This window comes from Myiozetetes cayanensis, unplaced genomic scaffold, assembly GCF_022539395.1.
Source record: "Myiozetetes cayanensis isolate MyiCay16 unplaced genomic scaffold, myiCay2020 scf5-8, whole genome shotgun sequence".
Classification (NCBI taxonomy): Eukaryota; Metazoa; Chordata; class Aves; order Passeriformes; family Tyrannidae; genus Myiozetetes; species Myiozetetes cayanensis.
In genome coordinates, this window is record NW_026087742.1 from 65497448 (window position 1) to 65512506 (window position 15059).

The following is a 15059-nucleotide window of genomic DNA, read 5'->3' on the forward strand; positions in this document are numbered from 1 at the left end:
ACTCTAAAATGAAAAAATGGAGGAAAATGCATAACCATTTGCAAGGTCATCTGCAAGCATATAATTTCATGAGTGAAAGTATCCTATGAAGCACACTTTAACCTTAAAAGACAAGGTCAACATGAGTATACTTATTTGCTTATTCCTACATAAGCAGGTTTCATGCACATTATTTAGTATCCACCATTCCTGTGAGATAATTATACTGAAAATTATTAGGTACAAATGCAGCCCCATAAAACCAGAAAACTCAGATAAACATTTTATCTTTCATGTTTGCTACCAGTTTCACACTTATGATCTCAAATTAGTTTTGGCAACTCCCACAGGTTACTATATATACTCTCGCTTCTGAATATTTTATATTGATTCAGAATAGTGGATTAATTCCCATTAATTCTTAGAAGCTTGGAAATTACTTTGGATACACTTTCCAGGGTATTCCTTTTTTGTCTCCTATGATGGAATTTAAGAAGAGTTTGATCTGGGAATGTTCTTTGGTATGTTGTTGTTCCAGAAACTTTTCACAGCTAAGAACAGTTCCTGAGGGAATTTTAAAAAAAATTGACCTAGCAATGGAAACATAGGCTTTATTAGAATCAAAGTAGCTTTGCAAAACACAGAGTAGATTTGAAGAAATTTGTTTAAACTTATCACACGCAGATAGAAGTACATCTCTAAATGTAAGGAAAAGAATCCATTCCTTCCAACAAAGATCAGAGGTGAGAAAACAGCCTAAGCAGAGGAAAAATCCATGACAATATATGGATTACATTCATCTACTAGGGTTGCTTGCCTGTGACATTGTTATCCTAAACATGACATTAAGGCATAGCCTGCAGTCCAGTTATCTGCCTGTTCTAGATGACAAGGAGGCTAGTGCGGGACATTGAAATTTGGTGATTTTCATCAATGCCCTCTCAATATCAAACAACATCCCACTCCACTCGAGGAAACTTTAGACGAGATTCGATTTACAGACAATGGAGAGCACCAGGCACTTCTAGGATGCAATTATTTATTCTAGAGGTCTATTTCAGATGCCCTCAATTGCGTCCTGAAAAGACATAGCACTCAACACTGTATAGGGCATTGTACACCAGGTACCTATCAAAGCTGCTTCATCACTCTCCTTCACAAGTGAACAGGGGAGAGAAAATATAACGAAGGGATCAGAAGTTGAGATAAGGACAGGGAGAGATCCCTTACAGGTTAACGTCATGGGTAAAACAGGCTCAACTTATGTCTATTCATTGAATTTATTACTAACAAAATCAGATCAGGATAATGAGAAGCAAAACAAATCTTAAAAACACCTTCACCCCACCCCTCCCTCCTTCCTCAAGCTGTACCTCCTTCCCAGCAGCACAGGGAGACAGGGAATGGGGATTTTGATCAGTTCATCACAGGTTGAAGAGCCTTTCCCTGGTTCTAGCTTGGGGTCCCTCCCACAGGAGACAATTCCTCATGAACTTCTCCATTGTAAGTCCATGCCACGGGCAACAGTTCTCCATGAACTGCTGCAATGTGGGTCATTTTTCAACGGGGTGCAGCCCTTCAGGTACAGGTTGCTCCAGTGTGGGTCCCCCACAGAGTCACCAGTCCTACAAGAAAACCTATTCAGGGGCTACTCTCCCCATGGGTCTTCAGGTCCTTGCTAGGAGCTCATTCCAGCACAAGTTTCCCATGGGGTTACAGCACTTCCTGCTGCTGCTCCGCTCACCTCAGTGTCTGCAGAATTGCTCTTTTCACATGCTCTGACTCGACCTTTCTCTGGCTGCAATTCATTCTGCATAATACCATTTTTTTCCTGTCTTAAATATGTTATCACAGAGGTGTCATTGCCATTCCTGATTGGCTCGGTCTTGGCCAGGAGCCAATCCATCCTGGAGCTGGTTGGCATTGGCTCTGTGGGGAAGCCTCTGGCAGCTTCTCATAGAAGCTACCTCTGTAGCCCCCCTGCTACGAAGACCTTGCCATGTAAGCCCAATACAGGCATATAGAAAATTAATTCACCTGTGGACAATGTAGATGTACCTGTTTGGTCGAAGATCCATGATACATCTCTTATTGCTACATTTCTTTAATTTGGGAAACTCAATGAGAAGCTTTATGAGTGACCAACTTCACTGATACCTATATTCCAGAACTCATGCAATCAGTTTGATGATTTATAATGTCAGCTAAGTTATGTTATCTGAATATTTAATTCTTGTTTACTAAGCTTGAGGCAATGCTGTGTCCAGTTGCTTTTTCTGATGAAACATCAAATCAGATTTACGTCTCTGCTGAAGCTTTCATTAGGACTCTGTTTTCTGAGGGGTATAAGAGGATGGTATTGAAATACCTGTACTCTGAACATGCATTCACTTAGAGAATCTCTGGCACCAGTTTTCTTTGTTCAGTGCCAACATGGGGAAACACTAGGACACTCATACCACTGCATATCTAAGATATTGACACCATTCAGCTCCCTATTTTCTTCCTTTTTATTTTATTTTAATTTTCTAGTTCAGTCAAGCAATAAGCAGAACAATGGGTGCATTGATGGTGCTATGGAATAGAGGTGACAAAAATTTAGAGAATATTTAAAGAAAGCAAAAGTATAAAGAATTATTCACTTATCACCATTTCTTCTAGAGACAAAGGTTTCCAACACAAAGCATATCATTAGTTTCCTGTCTGCTTCAAGGATTATTCAGTATCACTTCCATCCAAAAGAGGTCTTTTTTTACTCAACATTTTCACTTAAGATGCTCACATCTTAGTTCTCTAGGACTAAGGCCTTCCTGTAGTAACCCATGGCTTTATCATTTCCAGATTTAATATCACTCAGAGCTACCCAAACAAGCAGAATTTGGTGGGTCCCCTTATTAAATAACTTTCCTGAGAGAATACATGAACCTTGGCTGCACTAGCTGTAAAATTACCAGAACAAAGTTTGCAGCATTCACTCAGAACAATAAAATCAATAAATAATAGTAAACAGACATATTTCTGTGAGATCCCTTATCCCTCATTCTTTGATATCACCATGGCAAATCTAATCACAAGTGTTTGCACTTACACCGCCATGCTATTAACAATAACATCAGTTTCTCATGGGAGTTCATCTCTATTTGATTTTTTAAAAAACTGTTACTATGTTATCAGTTAACATTTCTAATTAATAGAATATTAGTAGCAGAGGCTTTAGTTCCCCAGCCTATTCAGTGTCAGGCTACAGACCAGACTTTAGCATCACAAGCAACAAACTCTTTTTTTAGGCAAAGTTTATAATTGCTTTAGTTAAAGATGCAGATGTAGCTGTACCTTGAGATCTACTTTGCTCTGGAGGCTCCTTTCTCTCTTGATTAGACAGGATCTTGTTATCTGCAACCATCTATTCTTCCAGGGTTTTTTAAACACATGGTTCATGGAACTGTAAGAGGAGGTAACAGACATTGTTTTGACATTAAAAGGATTCAGAGGAGTTCCTCTTTTCGATCTTTTTATGTATATTTCTGTAAGATATAGTTTTAAAATTATGCATTTGGACTACGACTGTTTATATGGAAAACTCTTCAACATATAAATAAATAGCTTATTCTCTGAAAGCTAAATAATTCCGTATCTTGATATAGTAGTTTCATGCTGTGGGTGCAGTCCAGCTAATAAAACAGTTGTAGGTTAATACTATAATTGGCATAATTCACAACTACCATTTTTAATTAAAGTTAAAAATCTAGGTTTTTAAAAAAAATAGGTTTTAAAATCTCTTTACAGCTATAAACCAAACATTAATATTTACCATGAAGTCTCTTCATACTATGTTTCATCCCATTTTGCCAATCAATACCTAATACAATGTTAGTCTAATTATATACATACAATGTAATTATACATAAGATATAATTATATTGTAAGTAGAAATCCTCCTATTAAACATAACAATGCTTTAGACATGGTTAGACTAAAGAAACAAAGCTCTACAGAGTTGTGTACAATTATTATCTAAACAAAGAACCGAAATGTCATATGAAGATCGAGCACAATAAAAGTGATTGATATGTCATCTTTTTGTATTAGTTATGATATTGTATGCTGACTACTTTACAATGCACTCTAGATACAAAAAAGTGTGTCATAGTGCTGGTTGAAGACATATATATTTCTATTATTGATCTAACCTGTTTAAATTACACTATTGTTTTCAAGGAAAGCTTATAATCCTTTTTAGATGAGTGACATGTTTTCTTTTTAGCTTTAGTGCTTTACAGAAAAAAAGATGAAGCAGAGAGAGCATCAGATCTAGCGAGCACGTGCATCAGCTATTACCAGTCACCTATCTCACACTTATTTCATTAATGTGGTTTCAGAAGGTCAGACCTGTAGCAGATATGTTACTCAGGTGACAAGAGGAACACCAGCACTGATGCATGTCACTCATAGAAGTAAAACACCTCTGCTTGGGCCATTGCTGCGCAATCAGGACACCATTGCAATGAATGAATTGTTACACTTAGTCTCATAAATGTGTGTAAAAAAAGAACTGCCATCACTATACTTCCTTCAGATCTACAGAACAGATCTCCTCAGACGCAGACAAAGGAGGCCTTCTGCAGAGAGAGAGAGAGGGAAAAACATGTGTATGTTCTCTAAGCTGGTCATACCATACGGGAAGAAACCCACAAGGCTGATGCATTTCCAAAGCATGAATTAGACAGCAGTGAACATGGTAGATCAACATCCCCAAGACATATTCAGTGCAGGGTGCAACCCCCAATCTAATTTGTCAGAAGATCAGTAACTATAGGTAAGTTAAGAGTCTAAGGTCCTGTGGTGGGTTGACCTTGGCTGTATACCAGGTGCCCACCAGGCTGCTCTATCATCTCCCTTCTCAGCTGGACAGCAGAGAGAAAAAATGGAAAACAATTTGTAGATTGAGATATGGCAGTTTAGTAAAGCGAAAGTGAAAGGTTGCACAAGCACAAGAGAAGTTAAAAAACCCAGAGATATTTTTCTTTACTTTCCATCAGCAAGTCATGTCCAGCCACTTCCCAGGAAGCAGGGCTTCAGCACACATAGCAGTTATTCCAGGAGGCAAACATTGTAAATAATGAATGTCCCCCTATTCCTCCTCCTTTTCTTAGCTTGCGTGGTATGGTATGGAATACTCCTTTGGTCATTTTGGGTCAGGTGGTCTAATTGTGTTCCCTCTACCATCTTGTCCACTGCCATCCTACCACTGGTAGCAGAATGTTGGAGAGACAGTGCTGACACTGTGCCTGCACTGCTCAGCAGTAGCCAAAGCACAGGTCTGTTATGAACACTTTTCCAGCTCCAATGCAAAGCACAACACTGTGAGGGCTGTTGTGGGGAAAATTGACTCCACCTCATCCAGACCCAATGCAGTTCCCATTATGGTCAGCTGAATGTTAGTCAATGCAAGCAAGAAGGCTGTACATCTGACTAAATATCATTAGCTACTTTGAGGTGATTTTAAGAACTCTCAACATCTATTATTTTTATGGACTAGATGACAGTTTAGATACTTAACTCACAGATTGGTGCTTGCATTTAGAAACCTAAATTTAGATTTTCAGAATCCAAAGCTGACACTCCCTAGAGGAACCTACTAACCTCAGTCATTCTGTGATATTGTGATTTCTCAGTTTCATATGCCTAGTCAACAGAAGATGATGAAACAACAAAAGATTTTGAATAGCTCTCTCAACCTTCTGAAAGCTTCGAAATCAAAATCATTACCACATATTACACGAGACTGTTTAGAATTTTACTTTGCAACAGAAGTTTAGTCTAAGCACAGAAACATTTAACTTTGATAAAAACAAATCAAATTTTAAAGCACTAGCGACTTTCGTGTTCATTGCCTCTTTTGGTTTATCTCTTCAGGCTTTAATTTCTTAGTTGTTTTATATATATTTTATAATTAAATTTCAAAAAAGCATGTTCGATATGAGTAGCTGAATCCTTTTGTATGTATCACAGTTGCCAGTTCATAGTCAGTGCCTGGTGAAGGGAGATATCCATTAGCAAAGTAATGATAATCTATTTTAATAGACTCCACCCACCTACGAGGCAAACTCAGAAAACTGTGATCACTTCTAACCCATCATAGTCAGCTCTCAGCATGAGGTGCACTCCCTTTCCTCCACTTTCATTCATATCTTCAGCTCCCTGCTTCCTTTGAGAGTATGCAGCATTTCTTGGAGGTACACTTTGGTCCCTGTTGCACAAAACATCTTATATTGAAGTCACCGACTGCTTTGAAAACATATTCCTGTATTTTAAAGCAAGGTGAATTTCTATTTACAGATTAAGCAAGATTTAGAGGAGATCAATGAAGATTCCCTCAACTGATACAAAAAACAGATTTTGTAGACTTTAGAATAATCAAAGAGTTAATGTTTCATTCCTTCATGACTAAAACTCACTGGAAGGCTTTTATTATGTTAATTTTCCAAACTTGCAAAGCAAAAAACTCAGTAAACTGAAGGTAACCAAAGGGGCTGTTTGGTAGAGACAGAAATGAACTGTGTCTTTTGAAGTGTTCCAGAGAAAATGTGTTCAGAATATTTAAGTCTCAAGTGAGTTACCAAAGGTTATTCATTCACAAGTGAGATAAATTCATACCTGTCAAATTGTCTGGATCCTCTGTGTGATCACTAGGGCCTCAAATCATTTATTTTTTTCCCCAGTGAAAGTTCAATATTTTCACATATCCAAATTTAGTAGCATTTCCTGTGTCTGAAAGTAAATGAATTCATTTTCCTTTCATCTCACTTTCCACTTTTACAAGACTAGTGTGAAGAAAAAAATAAATCCAGGTTGGTTGGCATAAATTGTTTTTAAGTACCATTTCACAGTACAAACAGCCTGGAGCCTCCTTACAACAGATACTATATTTGTAAACAATCATTTTAGTAAAATCCTACCTCTGACCATGATTTAAAATGGGTGTGTTAAATATTTCAAACCAATTCAAGACCTGCACAGTCCTTGAAGACTTTTCCCCTGCTTAAGCTCTTGGACGTGAAAAAGAAGTGTATTGAACAAAAAAGCTTTCCTTCTCCTCCACTTTGATACATGATCAAAAAGGAATTATTATAATCAGCCTAAACTTGCATTATTGTAATAACATCAATCACTGTCTCCATTACACAAAAAGTGAGGAGTGTATTTGATATCAGTCCTGTGGATTGATGATAGTTCAACGGACCAGGGTTAAAAAAGGCGATCAAGAATAGCAAAAACCTTATATTTTCAATTAAAAAAGAGATGGTCAGGGCAGACAACAGAGAAAGAATTTGCTAATGAGGCCAGAACTGAAAAAATGGTGGACAGAAGAAAGAGTCACATTAGTGAGGGACACAAAAAGAGACAGAGACCGATACTGTAGGTGTTTCCTCTATTTTCCTATTTTTTCACTATTTCCTGTTCTTATTACTAACTGCACAGGATAGTAATTCAAAATGTAGGTGGGCTCAAGGTCACACTGACTGTATAGCCAAATTTTTTAAAAGAATATTTATATTCTACATTTCTGACTGCATGACAAATAGCTTAATTTTATTTAGTTTCACAAAAATAAAAAAAAAGAAAGAAGTTCCATATATTTTTCATATGCTTTATGTTACCTAAGTCAACATTAAAAAATAAACCCCAGAATATAGTTTCTCAAATAACAATTCTGGTTTATATTTTTGTATTCTGTACTTTTAACTTTTTCTGGGTTTGTTGATGAAGTTCTATGTTACAAAGCATTTATGTGTATTTGGTATCTAGATGCAATGAAATAAGATGAAATTTTGAAGAAAGTAGTGGAACAAAACTTCAGGAAACCTGCCTCCTGCCCAGGTAAGCAATTTCAGAGTTCTTACTTTTCCATATAGTATCACTAGATCTAATAATATATCTTCATTCTATCTAATTTGTATCTTTCTGGACAAAATTTTAAATTCTCCAGTCCAGTCACACTGATGAGATTGACACTGGGGTTTTCTTCTTTGGTTTTTTTTGGGGGGGGGTTGGTTTTTTTTGGTGGTTTTGGTTGGTTGGTTGGTTGGGTGGTTGGTTGGTTTGTTGTTTTTTTTTTTTAATCTATGAATAATTTTTATTTTCAGTTCAATGCTTTACTCCTCACTTAGGATATATTAGTTCTGAAAAATGAAGCCTACATGTTATCTATTGTTTTGATGATGTCTGATTCATGATGGGGAACACCTATTGGTGCAGAATTAAAACAATGAAATAGTCAATCAGAGGAAAAACAAACTATTCAGTCTCCCAAAACTGAAAGAGTCAAATATTCCATGTGTGTATATTGACTATAACTATATCGCTCATTTGGATGCATTTTTTATATTTACACACATAAGTTAGAATGTGTATACAAATGAAATATAAAAGAAATCTTATTAATAATATTATTTAAAATAATTTGTTATTATTATTGAACTTCTTTATTTGACCATCTATTATACATATATAAAATTGCAAAAATTTACTTTCAAGGGTTCTGATAGCACTATTAGTCTATTATCTACACTATTTTAATCTACTATTGTAAAATGTACAAAACTGACATATTTTGATCCTACCAAGGGGAGAATCTGGCCCAATGGGGTCAGAAGAGAATGTAGTAGCATATGTATATTGTATAAATACAAATAAAACAGATCACAAGGTACTCAGAAAATGACAGATACTTTAATTCTTAAAAGGCTTAGACTTTCAACCCCTTTAGAAATTATGAAATAAAGAATAACAAAAAAACAACCCCTCATTATTATCCAAGCAGAAGTGGTATAAGATCATTTATCTTGATGGATGTCACCTTAGAGCACATATTATCCCTATCTCTCAAAGTGTTTTTTCCCCCTTATTTCATCTCTGACATTCATTGTAAATTTAATGATCCACATACGATTTGCTGGTGTCTCAGTCTGGTGTTTTGAATCATGAAACTGGTACTAAATTTATGGCACTGCAGTACCACTTAGTGAATCATTAAGCAGTACAGTGATTTTAACGATTTGGATCATACTGGACCTCATCACTGTATAATGAGGTTCCATTTAGTGTAAATTTTATGTAAAAATTCAATTTGCAAACCAACAACATGGAACTACAACATTTTTTCTAACCTGACATCACGTTTATTTATTGTGATTTCCATCAGCGTTTCATGTGGGGAAAGAATATGCTACCTCATTACAAAAATAATTTTTTACAGTCCTCGCACCACTGAAAAATATATACTTTCAGACTGATATTTTTGTGGAAATCTCTTTTAAAACGTAAACCTCTAGAGGGTTTAGATGTGGTTATCAGAGTATGCTAAATTAGACTGTGGTATTACCGATGGAGCTAAGCACTTGAAGAAATGATTGTTCAAAGGGTTCCCACACACTTCTCTGTTGTCCAAGAGGATCCACCAACATGGAGTGGAACATTCATTACTACCCAGCTTGAAAGCACTGGGTCACCCCTTTACCATTTACAACATGAACCCTGTTTCTCCAGCCTAAGGCTTACGATGCTGAATGTTTATTAATTGCTTCTCTAAAATGCACTGAAGGAACTAACTAGATATATGCAACCAAGCCAAATAGAAATTCCCCACTCTGAGAGTTTTGCACTGTAGAAAGTGTACTGGGTGCAGTGAAGCTAATGTACTGTTATAGTTTCCATAAAAAGTTTTCCATTTGCAAACTTGTAATTTTTGGCATTGTTTTCAGTAAAGTTTGCTTCTCAAGTTGATTTTCATCAGACAAAAGCAATCTAAAACACTCACAGATAATATTTGGATCGTTCTCTGGTTCCATTTCACCAAACCTTTTGGTAGGATTAACTAATATGGTTGGGTCAGAGCCCAAAAACAGAAGAACCTTAATGGGAAGGAAATACAGTTCTTGAAAAGACTGATTTTTTTTTTTCCTAGTTCTTTTGGGCCAGGTGATGTGGATTTAAGGAACTTGAGATGTAGTAAATCAAGTTATTGAAACACTGCAGTATTTTTGAGATGGTGTAAAACAATGAGAATATATTAAAAATCCTTACATTAATTGTTAGTTCAATAGCACATGGAAAGTCAGACTCTCTGAGAACTTCACAGATGCCAAAGGTAACGAAAGGGATGAGTAGAGTGAGAGAGGAGTTCTGGTTTCTCTCCTCCAAAGGAAAAACAAAACCAATGAGTAATAGTCACTATGCAGCAAATCAAATGTATATAACTGGCAAATAAGCAAAGTAGTACAATGATCCCATCAAGGTCTTCAAAACATCCTAGAATGGTACAGGCATTCATTTCTGCATGACTACCCTACTCAGATGCCTACGGCTAGATACAATACAGAGCAACTTTCTCTTAAACAGCATCAGTGGCTAAGAAATACATGATACTACTTACCTGTGCATTTTTTTAATGGAGGGGAATATACCAGAGATAGAAGCCCCTCTCAGCCTTTTATCTTCTTTCTAATGGTGCAGTTGTAGACATAATATTTTATGGAACTGGGAACATTCAGTAATCTGACTTGAGTGACAGTAAATCTTGTGATATAGAGTTGTGTGGTTGCTGTAGTTAGAAAGAATAGTAGAAGAAATGCAACATAAGATCTCTAGCAAACAAAATATATATTTTTAGAAATTTACAGTTCAATCCATACTTGTAACAGTGTTTAGGAAATAACAAGGCTTGCTTTCATCTGTCTGAAGGAATATACATGTGCACACTCTCACATATCACAGATTCAACAGCACTCTCATTCATAGGTTAGAGAGTACCAGAGCTAAACAAGCTGAGGTTCCTATGGATTTGTGTGTCACAGTTGACACACTCTCTGTTACAGATGCTATGTTTCCAACAAACATAACCTGCTCACAGAAAGCACATCTGCTTTGTGTATTGTCTGGTGTCTAATGATGATTGAACAATGACTGCAATATTTTCTTCAACTGTATCACTAACAGGGTCCCTCTTTCCAACTTTGCAACCTACATCACAAATTTCCACTGATCCATAAAACATACACTCTGCTGTGAAATTTGGTCAAAACTAACTAAAGGATACTGAGAGGAAGGGTTGAGAGAAATAATCAAACAGATCTAGACCAAGATAGTAGAAATGCACAAGATCTTTTTCCTTTGTAATCAAAATGAAAAAAACAGAAAGTTGGGTTAGCAATTTCCTCAAATGCTGCCTTTTGTTTGAATTAGATGAAACATTTTAATATGCTCTTGACATGATCTCAAAACCTCGTAACAACAAGGTTTTTTAACATGTTGTATCAACTCAATGCTGTCAGACTATTCAAATGAATTGGAATGAAATTTTTCTTTCAAGTGGGTGCAGCAAAACCACAAAAAGCTTTGGAATCTCAAAAGAGTGCTTTTGTTACAGCATGAGCCAGAACAAAAAACTTTTAAAGAGAAAAAAATCTGGTCTGCCAGGTGAGACAGAGCAAACTATGAGGGTTGTCAAAGGCACGCCAGCATTCACCTCTGCCTGACACACTCTGCAGTTACCAGCTGCTTGTACTGATTTCCTAATGAAAAAACAGGTTTTGTGGGTGAATAAAGGTTTGCTCATCCATCAGTCCTGGTCAGCTCCCAGCGACTGACAAAACTCTGGTCAATTTTATCTAAGCTTGATAGAGTAATAGAAGAGCCAAAGATTATTAATTGGAACAAGTCTTTTGAGAATTAGCAGATGGGCTATGAATGGTCTCCATAGGTAGCCATAAGCCTGCTGACCTACCTGGTGTGTGTTGATGGCCTGCTGGCACACGTGTAGCCTGGACTCAGTGAGCCCTCTGTGGCCACTTGCCCAGTTAGGAGTTCAACTGTCTGGAACTCTGGGCGGTATAACAAGAGAAAAGGAACTTACAGGAAGTGTGAAAGAGAACTGCAGGTGGTGCAGTAACAAATTAAATTAGTTTATTAATTTAGAAGACGTAAGATTCACTAAAAATCTCCACAACTCAATGAAAACTTATTTCCTCTTATTCTGTTGTCTTGCCAAATTAACTTTACGTAGTTAGTGAACAAGTGATAGATACCCTTTGGAAAACAGGAACTAATGGTAGCAGCAGCACCAATTATTTTATTGCAAGGACTTTCTCTGGTCATTCACGTTATCCAAGGCATCTGGGCCTGTCTCAGCTTGGGGCAATTTGGAGGGACGAAGTCTTCTGACAGAAGTCTACTTCCTCAGATTCAATACCACTGGGTTTTCCAGTGTACAGAGAGAGAGAGACCAAATATGCCAAGATATAAGTGAAAAAAACCCTCTTTGCCAAGAAGAAATACTAATAACAATACTGATAAAACTGGGTTAAACCAACCAGTGAGGAGAAGATTCCCAAGCCCCACTCACCAGACCAAACTGATATGGCAGCTGACCTCCTCCACCCAGAAAAAATACACATGTGGCCACAGGACAGAGACAGGATGACCAGACTTCCACGTGGTTCACCTCCCCCATGCCTGGAAAACCTGGAAGGAATGATTGGAGAGTGAGTGCTGGCAGGAAACAGTGGATGGTTGATATTCAATACCAGCAGATGCCTGCATGGCACTGGAGTGAGGCTGCATTGCTGGCACAGGCAGTCGGAGCAGGGCTGTGGACCCCCCCAGGTGACTGGAAGGATGTGCAAGACACCCATTGAATCCAGCAACAAGATTTGATTGTTGCAATTTTGTTGTTTGTTGGTCAAAGTGGTGATTGTAGTCCTGTTGGAGTGGTGGTGCACAGTCCAGATCTGCCAAGGTGGTGGGTGGAAACCCTGGGTGGTGAGGGAAGCCCCGAAACTCAGAGTTAGGCACACTCAGGTTCAGGTGGGAATGCCTCTGGTACCTCCCCTGGGGCAGAGAGTTTTACACCAGATGGCGGATGATGTAATACTGTGAGTCCTATGATACTCTGGGAGTCTTTGACACCTTCTGAGACTTCTCTCTGTTTTAAGTCTAAGACAAAAGCAAAAATTTTTCAAAAATGTAGTTTCTAAATGTGAAAAGATGATTTTTGTGGCAGTGATTTTGAAAAACACAAACAAACAACAAAAAACAAACAACAAATGACAAAACTATCCAATCTAACCCTAAAAAAAAAAAGGGAAGACACTCCTCCCTATACACACACACAAATCCAAGGTTTGTCACAGATGAGCTGAGGGATGAATAGCATTTGAATACTTGAAAGTCTGTGTACTCTTTGATTTCAGACAGCTTTGTTTTGCCAGCTGCATTTTCAAGCATTCAGAAAAAAAATAATAGACACAGCTAACTTGTTTTTGGCATCTTACCCACAGTATGACTAGATAAACTTGTATTTGTCTAAGTTTTTATTCAATCATTTGTTGTAATAACAACAAATTCTTCTGCTTAAAGTTTAAGTTGTATGCTGCTGAGTTTTCAAAACACTTTTTCAACATTTCACAGTTTAGTTTTCTGGGACTATATATTTATCAGGGTATTGTCATCTCCAAGATCAGCTTAGTGTGTTTCATTCAAGATCATAATGTGCTTGGTATGATATATTTATTAATTTTTAATTTGACATTTAATTCCCATGTAATAAAACATCTACATCATAAAACCAAAGAAAACTTTCCCACAGGAAGAATTTCCATTTTTTGGTCACTTTCACTTTTTCAGGATATTTCTGTTTTCTACACACAACAGCACCAACCCCTTTACCTACAATACTACCTTTTATTATATAATCTTAATTTTATGGTTTGGTAGCAACTAACCATACGAAAACAAACAAGAAGCAGAAATTTGTTTGACAATGGCATGACTAATGTCACAAGAAAGGTTGAAGGAAAATAAAAATGAAAAGTAAGATCCCGCTAAATAACATCACCATCAGCCCAGTAATCCATGGAGGTGTTTGACTAGAGCAAGATAATTAGAGGTCTTATTTATAAGAACAAGTGGACTGCAAAAGAAATACTAACTTTATTAATTCTCAGCCTGTAAATTAATTTCCTGTACTTAAAGACCTCATATTTACTGATATTTGATTTTCACTATATTTTTTGTTCAGGCACTTCTGCTACCTTCCTTTTCTATGCATCCTCCTTGATAGTAATGAAAAGTTTAAGTGGTTTTGGTACACAGGCACATGGGCTTGCATTTAGTCTATTATGTTGAAATAACGGTAGCAGTAGAACACTTGGAGATAGTCCAGTTTTTATGAAACACCTAAGGAGCCTTAACTTAATGGACAAAAGAATATAGTTATAGAAATTGTTTTCTATATTGTTGCTAGTTATTTACTTTCATACAGAGTTCTAAAATACTCTTTTTAACATTAAGAAACTTGAGATACAGGGTGACATTTCAAACCTCTGAAATTTATTGGTAGCCCATTGTTGATCTTATAATTCAGATTTTAAAATATCTGATAAAGGATTTTTTCTGCTCCAACAGTTTTAATTTTGCAAGCCACTGGACCTTAATGTGAGCTAATCTCTTTACCTATTTTGCAGGGGGGTGGGAAATCTAAGTAGGCTTTTTTGCTTAAAATAATGACTTTATGTGTATGCACAGCAATTACTGACATTTCAGAAAGTTCATATTGCTGTTCTGCACATCTCAAATGTCTGTGTCAGGCCTCCAAAAAGGAAAGAAAACACTTTGAAAACAGAGGCTGAATGAGACACCAAGTTAGTAAAGGAGAGAACCCATTTTAATAGTACAATTTTTGCTTTATTGATTGTATTTTGAAGAAACTTGAAGATTTCAATTTTCCTCCTCTTTAACACTAATAAAGTGTGTGTGTCATAGTTTAGCCCCAGACAGTAATGAAGCACCAAGCAGCCACTCACTCACTCCGCCATTAGTGGATTTGGGAGAGAGAACCAGAAGGGTAAAAGCCAGAAAACTCATGGGTTGAGATAAAGACAGTTAAATAGGGAAAGAAAAAGACACACACACAAGCAAAGTAAACCAACTAACTGGGGTCACCTGTCCTGGCTGTGTCTCCTTCCAACCTCCCATGCACTCCCAACTTCATTGCCAGCGCATCTGTATGAAAAGCAAAAAAG